A 13,784-nucleotide genomic window follows, 5' to 3' on the forward strand; every position below is an offset into this window, starting at 1 on the left:
ACCCTTCAACGAAGCCAAACTCCTCCGTCAAGCCTGACAGGGAGCCCCAGCACCTACCGGGCAGCGCTGACAGCCGCAGCCTCTCCGCTCCCTCAGCGCCCCGCCGCCGCCTCCATTAGGTGCCTCGCCCCGCCGGCTGCCGATCTCCAGCGCCGCGCAGCACCTGGGGGTCAGCCGGGCGTCAGGGCGGCCCCTGGTACCGCAAAAGCCCCCGGCACCGCAAAACCCCCCGGCAGGGCTGGGGACATGGCCCCGCTCCCCTCCCACCGCCACACCGAGCGCGTGTGTGTATATATAGAGGGGGGGGGAGCCCGGTCTCGGCTGGCTCCGTCCCGTTTCAAGGCACGGAAAGCGAAGTTGCTCGCCCTGCCCGTGTGCCCCCCATACCCCCGGCTCTGTCACAGCCCAACCGCGCCCCGTTCCCCCCTCACAGAGCCGGGGAAGGGGTGCTCGCAGCCGCCCCTCTCCTCAGGGCCGGCCGGGGGAGCGCCTCGCCTTCTCCCCGGGGGTCTCCCGTGGCCGCTTGGGGTCGCCTCCCGCAGCCGCCTCGCCCCCCTCTCCTCTCAGCCCTGCCGCCTGCCTCCTCCTCCGCCGCCGCCGTTTTGTGTCTCTGGGAGTCGTCCGCTGCCGGCGGGGCGGGCGCTGAGCCGTCCCCGAGTCCCAGCTCCGCCGGCCGCCCGGGCCCTCGCCTCGCAGCCCGCGGCACCCACTCGCATCCTCCTGGCACCTCGCAGCTTCCCCCCCCGTCCCCGGGAGGGTTTGAGAGCCGGGCAGGGCCAGGCAGTGGCGGGCCGCGGTGCCTCAGCCTCCCCCGGCAGGGAGCGGGGCGGAGCCACTCCGCCCGGCAGGCGGCGGCCGGCCCGGCCCGGCTCGGCTCGCCTCGGCTCAGGGCATAAAGGCGCTGAGGGCGCCCGGCTCCCCGACCTCGGCTTCTTCTCCAGCCCCGAGTTCCCCTCAGGTGCCCGGTGCTGAGGGAGGAATGCCCTCCGGGGCTGGCTGGGACACCCCCAAAACCTTTGGAGAAAAAACAAACAAACAGCGAACAAACAAAAAACCCACCCCCAACCCCCTTTTTTTCCACCTCCAAGTTGAATAAAGAGGAGCTCTTCCTTCAGTACGTGTCCAGATATCTTAGTCTACGCTTCGCTTTAACTCCCACTACGTCCTTCTCTTCAATACCGCTGCTTTTAGCAATGTTTTTACCTCAGACGCTAAAAGTTGATCTTTTCCCCAAGTCAGAAAAAACAGAATGGGGCTTCTGGGAACCCTTAGCTGTGACAGCTGTTCATGTCCAACCTAGATTTACTCCTTTATATATATTTAACTGTGAAGGTCTTCTTCTCTCCAGACTAATAACGGGGAGAAGTTTGCCCAAAACTTTGAAGAGCAAAAGTTTTGATGCCAGGAACGCTCCTGCTTCCTCGTTGCCTGTCATTCCCTTTTAAGTATGAAATTTTCCAGTTGCAATGCAATGAGCTGACTGTGGTTCCAGAGGTAAAGATGCATTTAGGATACCAGGTTTTCAACATCGTCTTGAAGTGGATAAGAAGAAACACATTTTTGCCTCAATGATATTTTTTTTTCCTCTCCTTTGCCTGGAGATGCAATGAAAGCTTCCTGTTGTCCGCTCAACACAGGCATCTTCTTCACGGTAGCTTTTTAAATACAGTGCTAACAACACAGCTCTTTGTTCCCTTCTGTACATCTACTGAAACGCAGATTAGGTGCCAGGCGTAGGTCAGTCTTGGAAAAAGCTGCCACCCCTAACACACTGACGGAAACGTCGGCATTGAGTTGCACCTGGCTCACGATTTGCCAGTGTTTGCCTAGAAAGCTCCATGGTTTATATAGCATAGATAGATCCTGAAACAATTGAGAAAAGTTAGACTTGGAGCACTGTGTCCAGCAGTTCTGGGCTCCCCAGTACAAAAAAGACAGGGGTCTCCTGGAAAGAGTCCAGCGGAGGGCAACAAAGACGATAATGGGGCCTGGAGCATCTCCCCTGTGAGGAAAGGCTGAGAGACCCGGGGCTGTTCAGCCTGGAGAAAAGACTGAGAGGGGATCTCCTCAATGTGTATAAATATCTGAGATGTGGTGGACAGAGGGATTTGGCCAACCTCTTTTCAGTGGTTTGTGGGGACAGGACAAGGGGCAATGGCCACAAAATGGAGCCCAGGAAGCTCCGCACCAACATGTGAAAGAACTTCTTCACGGTGAGGGTGACGGAGCACTGGGACAGGCAGCCCAGGGAGGTTGTGGAGTCTCCTTCTCTGGAGATATTCAAGGCCCATCTGGATGCCTACCTGGGCAACCTGCTCTAAGGAACCTGCTTTGGCAGGGGAGTTGGACCCGATGATCTCTGGAGGTCCCTTCCAACCCCTACAATTCTAACAAAAAGGACTGGTTCATATTCATACTGGTGCCACAGTGGTGGAAGACGCTTATTAGACTGGCCTAGAAACCTGAAGTAATGTGCTCAGGAGTGCTAGCTAGTATCCCAAAAACTCAGCCCTGTAGAATGCAGTCACGGGAGAAAGATGACAATGCACTTACAACAGATTAGGAAAAAAGCTAGGAAGCAGAAATGGATATTTTTATGGTGTACTCTTTTGAGCACCTCAGAAGTTCTTGTCACCTGTCTTGTCTGTGATTCCTCAACTTCATGTTCATTATATAAAGGATTTCTCAAAAAGTCATTTTAGGGAACAAGAAAAGCAAACCATATACACAATCCCATTAAAAATGTCAAGCATAGATAAAAAACATCATACGATGGGTGAGCAATGTCTGACGGGTAGGGCTCAGAGGGTTATGGTAAATGGGGCTACATCAGGCTGGTGGCTGGTCACCAGTGGGGTCCCCCAGGGCTCCGTTTTAGGGCCAGTTCTTTTCAATGCTTTTATAAACAATTTGGATGTAGGACTAGAAGGTGTTTTGAGCAAATTTGCTGATGACACTAAACTTGAAGTTGTTGACTGTTGAGGGTGGAAAGGCCTTGCAGAGAGATCTGGACAGATTGGAGAGCTGGGCGATCACCAACCGCATGAAGTTTTACAAGAGCAAGTGCCGGGTCCTGCACCGGGGACGGGGCAACCCTGGTTATATGTACAGACTGGGCGATGAGATGCTGGAGAGCAGCTCTGCAGAGACGGATCTAGGGGGGTCGTGGTTGACAGCAAGTTGAGTATGAGCCAGCAGTGTGCCCTGGCAGCCAGGAGGGCCAACCATACCCTGGGGTGCATCAAGCACAGCACTGCTAATCGGTTGAGGGAGGTGATTGTCCTGCACTGCTCCGCGCTGTGCGGCCTCACCTCGAGCACTGTGTGCAGTTCTGGGCACCATAGTACAAAAAGAACATTAAACTGTTGGAGAGTGTCCAGAGAAGAGCTACGAAGATGGTGAAGGGCCTTGAGGGGAAGACATATGAGGAGCGGCTGAGGGCACTGGGCCCGTGCGGCCTGGAAAGGAGCAGGCTGAGGGGAGACCTCATCGCGGTCTACAGCTTCCTCATGAAAGAATCATAGAAACACAAGGTTGGAAAGGACCCACAAGATCATCTAGTCCAACCATCCTTCTATTACCATTACTACCTATTACTAAAATAGCAGTAAGCACAAATGAAAGCTTAAGAACACTTTCTATTACTATAAAAATAAATAATTTCTAATACATGGTTAGTAATATTTAGCAAACAGTGTGCTACCACCATCACAACGGCCTATTACCCCTTCTAGCTTCAGAGGCATCCTTACACATCCAAAATAGAGAGGAGGATATAAACTATATGGATCTCTCTCAGCAGTGGTTTCACAACAATTAGAAGGAAGAAACAGTTGCTGAGAAGCCACAACAAGCTCAAGTTAATTTCTGGACTTTGAATAATTACTCCTTAAGTTCTCTCTCTCTCCATACAGTAGAGCACGCTCCTGACTAACTTGTACAGTGCACTCTGAATAGGAGAGATTTGTTTGCCTAAGCTAAAGGAAGAAATAGAAAACCAAGAAAGCTACTTAACTTTTAACACTTAAATTAAATGTTAAGTTACAAAAGTTCACAGGCCATGAGATAACATAAATAAATCCCTTCTCGAGCTAAAAGATCTCTTTTTTTTTTTTCAGGAGCGGCCTCCCTGAATCTAAATAATCCTCTCACAGGCAGAACAGAGTGTCCGTTCTAACTCTTTATCAGATGTGGAAGAAGAGATCGAGATGACCAGTGCCTAAAAAAAAGAGGCACTCTCTTTTCAAGGCAGACTGATCGGCACAACAAATTTCATCTGTTCTCAAGCACAAGCAACTCTAAGATAAATGGGTTCAAGGATCTTCAATGTGAAGAGTGAATATCCAAGCGTATACTGGGAACACCTGACTTGGACCATGGACGCCTCACACAGATTTCTGAGGAGTTCGGACAACTCCGAAATCATCTTTTACAGGAAGAGACCAGAGAATTTGACTCAGTGTAAAACTGGCACAGGCAGAAATCTCCCCAATTACAGATGCTCAAGCGCATTAGTTAAAAAGAGATTAGAGTGTGACTAGAGAGAAGTCTCAAACTCTTGTTATATACTTAAATTTCTCTCCAAGGATGGAACAACTGCTATCACCGTGCATGACTGGCTGTAGAGGGAGAGAGCGAGTGAAAGACTTAGAAAAGCACCTTCCCTTCGTAGTCCTCCCGCTCCCAAAATGGTTCCCAAGGAAAACTACTGACAGACTAAGGTTAACTGCTTTGAAAGGGCTGTGTGGGTGGACCCATTGTCTTCAAGTTCAAGCTTTTTCCTGCAGAAACTGCCAACAGTTATGCCAAATATAACAATTGTTTTGCAAGGTGGATAAACGTCTTCCAGACTGAAAGGGAGAAGTCGTACTGTTGTTGTCTGTGCACAGACAGCTAAGCAGTGAGGAGCAATGCTAAACAACCACGATACCCCAGAACACACAAATACTGCGTAACAGTGACAGAAAGTGCTAGAATTCAAAACAAAAATTACCTTCACCAAATCTGTTTTGTCGTAGTCTTCTCTCTGGTTGTAAATACACTGATTAATGACGCCATATACTTTTTCCAGGTGATAAATGTCAAATCCCTTCGTTATCTCAGTGACAAAGCATAACAATTTCTGAAGACAACAATGGAGCAAAACAACAACTTTAGAATAGTACCAGATCCTTTGAATACGCTCTATATGTTTTCGGAGGTTGAACAGTAACAATACAAGTGAGAGCCTACTTTTTCTTACGCTATTAAATAAAATGTGACACTTCAGAGAACAGATTAAATATCCCATGAGATTTCAGCAGGGAAAATGAGTTAATTTTTCATATTTCAGAGAAAGGAAAGGCTGAAATTTTGGACAATCTTTTACTACTAACCAATCTATCACATCAGTGGTTGTAATTGTAAGTCGACTGCTCCCAAAGCAGCAGGGAATGACACGATCCTCTTTGTAGGACAGCTGCTGCCACAGCAAAGCCACTGTTGCATTTCATTAGAGAAGCATTGCAGCAGCGTGGGGCACTGTAAAAAGGCTGCAGATCTTGTAGATACAGCTGTGCCAGCTGGAAAAGGAAGCACCCTTAGGTGATTACCTTTACCCACGTGTGCCATGCCTACAACTCTGCTGGCAGAACAGATTGCTCAAACGCCCAGAGCAAAGGTGGATTAGTTTGCTCAATCCTACCTTTAAATTCAGGGGTGGGTAAATAGCAAAGCGACTGCTTGTAGCAATCACCTCTCTCTCACACAGTCATTTCTATTACCAAAGATGCAGAGATGATAATCTCTGGCACAGCAACAGTGACAAGCTAGTGGCAGCACCTTCTTCCACTGCCACAGCTGTCCATTACCTGTGTGAGCCTGCAAGCATGTAGCTTTAGGGAGCAGCCATACCAAATGGAAATACTACTGCCCCCTGGAAATAATGCTGCTTATCATCTTATCAGCAAACTCTGCCTCCTTCATGTATATATATATATATATATATATATATATATATATATATATACACACACACACAATATAAGAAATTCTAATACTGCACTTTCAAGGAATTTCAGAAAAGTAGTCACTTCTCCATGGCTAGCTAGTTTACGTCAACCTGCTAACTTCAGGTTTAATATCATCACTGCAAGAAATAAAGATCCTTTTCAGGTTCTTAGTACATCAAAGCATGAAAAAAAATCCCCAAATAAAAGCCCTCAAACCCATCATAAGAATTATGAATCATTAAAATGATATCCATAATAGTACTAGCAGGTTGTCAGTGTGGTATTTTAAAATTCAGCAAGGCCTTTTGTCTTAAAAATTAGGCAAAGAATCTGTCTCCTGAACTACAGATAACCAGAAGCAAATGGTAGCCTACAGAAATCTCCATGAGGTGTGGAAACTAAACAGTCACAGTGCATTAAAGGCTGAATTATTTCACTATCTGTATGTCCTTCCAATTAATTGTTTTAATTGGCATTGGTTAACAATGGGCTTAATTTGAAATTTTACATGACGCAGGAATATGTCCTATTTGAGCATTAAAAAAAAGCTGAAATTAGACATACTTTGAGCTCATAGCGATCCACAATAACTATGTAGTCTGTCTCCGTAGGGACTTGTACAGTGTTCTCATCACTTATCTGTTGTTGGTCTTCTTCCCAAGAACGTTCAGGAGTCACCGCTTGAAATGCCCAGGAATCTGGAAGGACACAGATTTCTTCAGTCAGGTTTTCTGTTTATCTAGAATACAGTCTCAGTGAAGTATCCTGTACCTGCCAAACAGTCTCTTTCTACAAATACAGAGACAGAATTGTTATCGTCTTCACTGAGAAATACTTGGCTTCTCCCTTCTTTCCAGCTAAAGTCACTGCTCCACAAAAATTAGAAACTAAGACAAAAAAAGCAAACAAAAATACCCACAAACAAACCAAAAGCACTAATGAAAAGCTTAATAGTGGAAAAAAATAGTCATGTTGCCAATTCAGGTTAGGGAACACATCTTAGAGTACAACATTAGGGCTTAAGTCTCCTATTCCACATGTTACTCTGGATCCACGCATCTTGAAGTGCAGCTTTTTCACCTAAGCTGCTCGTTATTGGAAAGCACCTCGTACAATAAAAGAATGTCAGTGACTGCTGGCTTTCAGTTAGGTACCATTAGAAAAAAACAGACTTCAGAATCAAAAAAACAGCACCTACAGAAACATGCGGGCTTGGCTTGCACAATTAGAGGAGCAACATCATTACGGAATAAACTGTGTGGTGACTTTTGAGAGCTGTAACAGAAAAAATAGAGTGAAATTGAAGGCTAAAGCTAATAAATAGTGCAATCCTCCTCAGCAAGAATAAGGTGCTAAAGGATCCGTTGGACTTCTCCCTTACCATTTGAACTTGGATTTTCATTAGTTATAGTTCCCCATCTTGGTGGGGAATATCCACAAAGCTTAGCACTTTCCTTTTCAGTGTTAAGTTTTACTTGACAGATGTCAGAAACATGTTTGTCCACAAACTCTTCTTCATCACTATCGTTTTGGTCATCTGTTGGTACTCTGTTCTCTGTATCGAATTGAGAACTCCTTCTTCGCTTTGCTGCAGCATGCGCACAGTTGTTCCTTCTGCACTTTCTTTCTGACGCACCTACAAAGAGACAGCATAAAAAAGTAATCCAAAACATAACCAAAAGAATTCTTTCTTCAAAATCCATTATCTTCATCTTACTTGACTGACAAGGAAAACAAAGGAACTGAGCTACCACTGCCTACATATGCTGAGAAAAGAGTTGAAAGTTAATGGGGTCAGTTTGCTATTAAGATTAAAAACAAGCAAACAAACCACACACACTGCTATGGAATTTCATTCACTAAACAGTCACTTTCAGGATTTTACATGCTGAGGATTCTTACTTTGGATTGGCAGTATTAATACAACGTGAGGTTATTTGATAAAGTCACTGTCTTACTGCATGAACTAATACAGATGAACATCATAAAAGCCTCTGGAAATAAGCTCTCCTTCGAGTCTGGTATCAAGCTGAAGACTTCAAAAGCTGAATACATGTTTGGAAGAGATTAATTAATGAGACAATTTTAAGGGAATATTCAAAGGAGAAAAAACGTGAAGACTTATACCTCGTATGCTTCCTGATTCGGTAAACCTTTTGTGAAAAAACAAACTTTGTGGTTTTGCCCAACATTCGTAGTATTCATATAGTATTGCAAAAGGATATGGGTGGAGTCCATGGCAAAATTCCCACTCTCACTAGTTAGACTTCCCTCCTTCAACTGGAAATCACAGTATGAGGTAGCTAAGATTTTAGCATTTGGGGAAGGGAGGGGTGGAGTGGGGGTAAAAATACCATTTTGCATAATTAAAAACTAGTTAAGTATTCAGAAACTGCCATCCACAACATTTTTTACCTCAAGAATTAGCAATTTAGGGGCGACTAAATGGCAATTGGGCCGTCAAAGTTTTTGTTTGTTTGTTTTGTTTTATTTTGTTTTTGTTTTTTGTTTTTTATATTGTAAACCAACTTTCTTTGAACTTTAATTCATAACTATATTGAATGGATGACCTCTGGATTTCTCTCTCACATTTTGAAGTAAATTTGAAAACAAAATACCTCTGGCATAAAGAGCCAGGCATCAGAGACACCTGTTGCGTCTCAAGAACAGAGAAGGTATGAATGACAAGAGCAGCTGAATAAAATGCAACTTACCATTAGAAATGGGTGTACTGGCATCTACAGGTGCCGCTGTCATCGCCTCATTTTCATTACTCTCTTCATCTGGTTTGTCGTCTTCAGTAGCAGGGTTCTGCTGTGGTGACTTGGAGTTGTCACATGGAGCACATGCTGGAGAGGTGCGACCTTGCATTAAAGAATAGATACCAAAGATCTTCGTTGTGCATTTTCAGTTACAAATGCAGAGACAAGTCTTAAAATCCTTAGCGTTAAAGCACGTACCTCTTTTCTCACGAGATTCTTTAATTTGTTCACAAAGTCGTCCAAACTCTGTATCCATTTTGTTCCTCACCATTGAATATGCAGTGTCTTGCAAAACATAGGCTCTGTGACAATCTGAAATTTTACAGACTTTAACTGAATGTTGTCTACCAACCAATGAAACTGTTTTGATCACAGAAAAAAATTGCTTTCTTCATAGGTTGGTTCCAAAAGGTTATCTCAGTGAATATTTTCAGCATATCAACATAGAAGTTAATTAAAACAAAAGCACTAGTTCCTTGGGAACATTTATATCACAATTCCATGCCCAAGTAGCAAAATGATAAAATATTTACAATGTGGTAAGAGATGTTCTCTGTGGATGTCCAAAATCATCGAATCCATCCAAAGTCTATTGTCCGCACACAGCATTTATCCATCTATACGTTTGACAGATTTTTTAAACTAGGGCTAAAAAGCACATCCTCACTTGTAGATCTTTGATCTGGGTAGTACTCTAAGGCATTGTTACAGATTAGATCGATGTCCTTCAGATAGTCTCCTGCAGCGGGGTACTGGCACGAGTCAATTTGAGTCAGAACTGTTGAAAGATCCATCGGCTCTTTAATCCTTGTGGCATAGTCAGGTACCTGCAGATCAAATACAAGCATTCAGAGGTTTTCTTAACCTTGCACACTGTCTACCAAAATTACTCTGAAAACTTTAAATAAACGACTTCCTAAAAACCCTGAACATTTGCGATGCATCAGAAGATGCTGAAATTAACCAGTTTGCTTCTCAAAAATGGAAGGGCTCTTTCAACTGGCATTAGAGCTGCTAGGAGAGGACAACAAGAAGTAGGGAGGTCAGAAGCACGTGCACGGTACAGAAGAAACACTGAGGGTGGGAGATTCATTTCACTTTGCTTCAGAAAATCACAACAGTGAAAGCTGAGTAAGCCATCCAACATTCTTTTTGCTGTCGACATTGAGGAAAAGGTGCATGAATTGCACCTGTGAAGTACCTATTGCAGGCATCTACTTTAGAATGAGATAACTGGGCCCAGAGGTGCTGATTTCTTCCCTCAGACCATAAGAGGAGCCTAATGACTAGTTCAGATGAAGACATACGTATCTGTCTAGATTTTTCACAGCTCAAGAACCTAGGAGAAAAGGGGAAGAAAAGCCAGTGGATGCCCACGTGAAGAGGCCTTTGCTGATCCGCAGGTATAGTCAAGTTACACCTGTCTTTGAAATATACGCCCCTAGTTTAGGCTTATCTAATCAATTAAGGAGAAAAAGGGATCTAAGCAGCCTATTGGAGGAAAAAGAAAACACACTGCACTTATGGTTGATTCCTCTTGAGGAGTTCCAGATGAAACAGAGAACAGGATCTCAAAACTTATTTTTACAAACTGCTGCTCCTATTCCTGTTCCCACAGGAACTGACAGTCCAATAAAGGGCTTTAGACTTCATTAAAGTAGTCCTGTAAGTACTGTTTGTAATTATAAGGAAAGATCTCTGTGCTTTTCAGTGCTGTGACATGCCTACATATCAAAGCCTTTTCACGAACAGACTGTGTTGGCATTTGGACTGGCTTCTTAGAATGAAACCAGGGCTTTCAGCGAATAATCCGATAAGAGACATCTGAGAGTCAGCAGAAGTAAAAGCACTGCCTCTGCTTCTTGCAAAATCCTAATAGTGCAGCCCTAAAAACAAAGATGAACCTTCCCCAAAACGCTGAGAAATACGAACGCTGAGAAGTTACAGACACACACAGATCAGCACTAGTTTACCTTCTGTGGGTCAACGGGCTTTGCAAATTCCCTGAAACGTCTGTCAGTGGCAAGTCTGTGAGTAACGTCCCTCAAGAAAATTCTAAGTTCACGCAAGGTATCCTCCTCTTCCTCCTCCAGCATCCCTACTTCTTCCTCTTGTGGCTTCTGAGGCTCAGCTGGTGGTGCTACAGGCAGGACTTCCAATGTCCGATCAACTTCAATTAATCAGGAAAAATTAGCCAATTTACAGTACTCAAATACAAGCATATGACAAAATTACTGACAGAAAATGACCACCAAAGCAAATCCCAAAGAGCTAGTAACTTCGATAGGAAAGTTTTAGATGTACTTCTTATATCCTCCTCACCTGTTTTCTTTACAGGAGGCTTAGCCACTTGATTTAGAATTAGGTCCTCAAAAAAAGCTGCTCTCTCTGCCCTACCAGGCAACTCAATATTGCACACTTCTCCAAATTCCTTATTAAATAATTTTTGGATCTAAAGCAGAAGGAGGAAAGACATTTCAGATTTAAGGCCACAAAAACTCATCTTCTATTCCAAAAAGATGAGTACCTTTTAAAATGAATAATAACCTGAAGAACACAAACTGAAAAAAGTTATCTTCCTGGCCTTAAATGGCTACATTTTCACAGGCTGGCATGGCAAATTCAAATATCACCTTTAAGAATCACCTGTAGAATTAAATCTTGGTGAAGGGATTGTACGCTACACTGATAAAGTAATGGCTTTCACCACATCCAACATCGCTTCCTTTGTATTTACTGGCCCTGCTGCATCCTTTACTTAGAACCTTTATGGCTATAGAGGGAAGAGAAAGGCTTCAGCAGACAAGTGAGGGCTTTTTGCTGAGTTTTTATTTCTCTACCAAAAGGTGTCTGAAGTAGCTAGTACCTCTACATCTTCCTCCATTTTCAATTTCTAGTATTAAAAGGTAGGTAAGGAATTTCACTACTTATTTTAGAAGGAATTTAGAACCTGTACAAAAACTTCTGTGGGAACTCAAGCACTTTCAAAGCAGTTGATAATAAACACATCTAGGTAAGACCTGTTCTCTTCCCCCAGTAACTGAGACAAAATAATCGGAATGAGAACAGCGTGTTCCTCTTTTGGGCACCTTCCCTTAATGTAAACTCTCAGAAGTCAATGAAGTTCTGCATGTACTTTTACTACAGTTTATTTAGGAATACAACTAGAATTCCATTCCAAAGTTACTTGAGCAGAAATTGGAACTCAGCTTTCCAGCTTGGAAAGCTTTGGCCTATATGAAGAAAGAAACTGATTTTTTTTTTTTTTTTTAATCAAAGTGTTTCAATTCTCTACTAAATTCATTATTAGCAGTTTACCCAACATAGCATGGAATGGCAGACTGTCAGAAGAAATCTCTTCAGTAAAAACATCTTCTTGTCATTTCAAGCACTGCATATTCTTGACTGAACCACTTTGTAGCCACCGGAATTATTGTATTAATTTATTATTTGCATGCATGAGAAGGGGGTTGTTATAAATGGCTCAGGATTCAAATTAGGATTAAATAAAAAAATAGGATTTATTAAAAGAATATGAAGGAATAGAGGTAAGCAAACAGCGCTGGGTGCACCGGGAGTCTCCGCTCCACCAGGACGCACACCAGTTACATCAAGTAGCTGATTTTTATGCTCCTAGACTAATACATATTCATTACTACTTCTAAAAAAGTAGATTATTATAATTAGCTTCCGGGGTCCAGTTCCTCCTACTGGAGCATGCGCATCAGTCTCCTCTGGGGGTCTCTAGGGGTCTTTCATGCTGAAGGCTCGTAGTCTTCCTCTCACCCTTTGTACTTACTTGGCACTATTCCAAGTTTATGGAACACTCTCTGTACACTCTCCACAGGTCTTGTCTCCCAACCGTCCTTCAGCTTCTTTTTCCTTCCTCTTAATCTCTTGGCCCCCCTGGCCAGATACCAAGGATCCTCATAGTATCCCATAACAGTCACTAGTTGTTATCAGTTGTTCTGAAACTCCCAGACATCAAACACAAACAGCTTTCTTATTTGACGCTTCACTAGTAATTAAAACATTCTTCCCCAGCCATTCACAGACACATCTATAACAGTGTTAAGTTAATCTCGAAGAAGACAGGAAAAAAGGCTGTAACTGTTAGAACTAGAAGTCAGGAATAACAAAAGCAAACAGGTTCATAAATTTAAGGAGTGTTTTCTGAAGACGTGATAAATTGACTGGAATGAGGGGGAGACTGGGGCACACTGCATCTGTGGTTCAAGAATTAAACTGCCATTGCAGGGCCCAGAGGCAGACAGGATTCAAACAGAATTATTACATTATTACAGACTTATTTTTTTTTATGGACACGAATTGGAATTGTTAAAACATTCCTCACAGGGTGAAAGTCACTTGCTTGACTCAGAAAAAACCTTAAGCAGATGCTTTCACAGTATTCTTTTTCTCTAAGCAAATTTTAAGTGATTTGTTAGGGTGCCTGAGTAATAACAGTAGGCATTTAAGAAAGCGCAGCATTTTGATGCTGAAAGCATTCATAAATTACAAGACACTGAAGAAATAGTAAGAAAAGTATTGACAAATACCTCTTCTGGGAAATCTGAGTGACGGACATCAGACGTAGCAAGCAGCAAAACTGGCGAAAATGCTGGAAGAGTTAGAGTTAGAAAAGTAAGTTTCAAGGCAGGTCCAACGTTGTCCCACCATAAATGGATATCTGGGACATAAATTATGCTTGGTGCTGTCTTCTGAGCATTTCGGATCAGCTAGTGAAAAGGAAAGCTTGGGTAAGAAAACTAAAACACGTAGAATAACCTGTTAATACATAGCTACATAGCCACCTGACTGCCCCATGAAAGGAAACTATGTGAACAGAGTGGCAAGCATCCTTTCACATAAGGAATTTCTCTGTGCACCCTTTCAGATTACCAGTATTCGAAGAACTCTAGTCAGAAGATGGGAAGGATATATTCAGGCAGTGGCTAGACACCGTAGCTATATGGCCACAGCCACAATCATCGCATAACAAAGAAAGGAAATGTCCCTCTTATGGGACACA

This window comes from Anas platyrhynchos, chromosome 5 (assembly GCF_047663525.1).
Source record: "Anas platyrhynchos isolate ZD024472 breed Pekin duck chromosome 5, IASCAAS_PekinDuck_T2T, whole genome shotgun sequence".
In the NCBI taxonomy this organism is placed as follows: domain Eukaryota; kingdom Metazoa; phylum Chordata; class Aves; order Anseriformes; family Anatidae; genus Anas; species Anas platyrhynchos.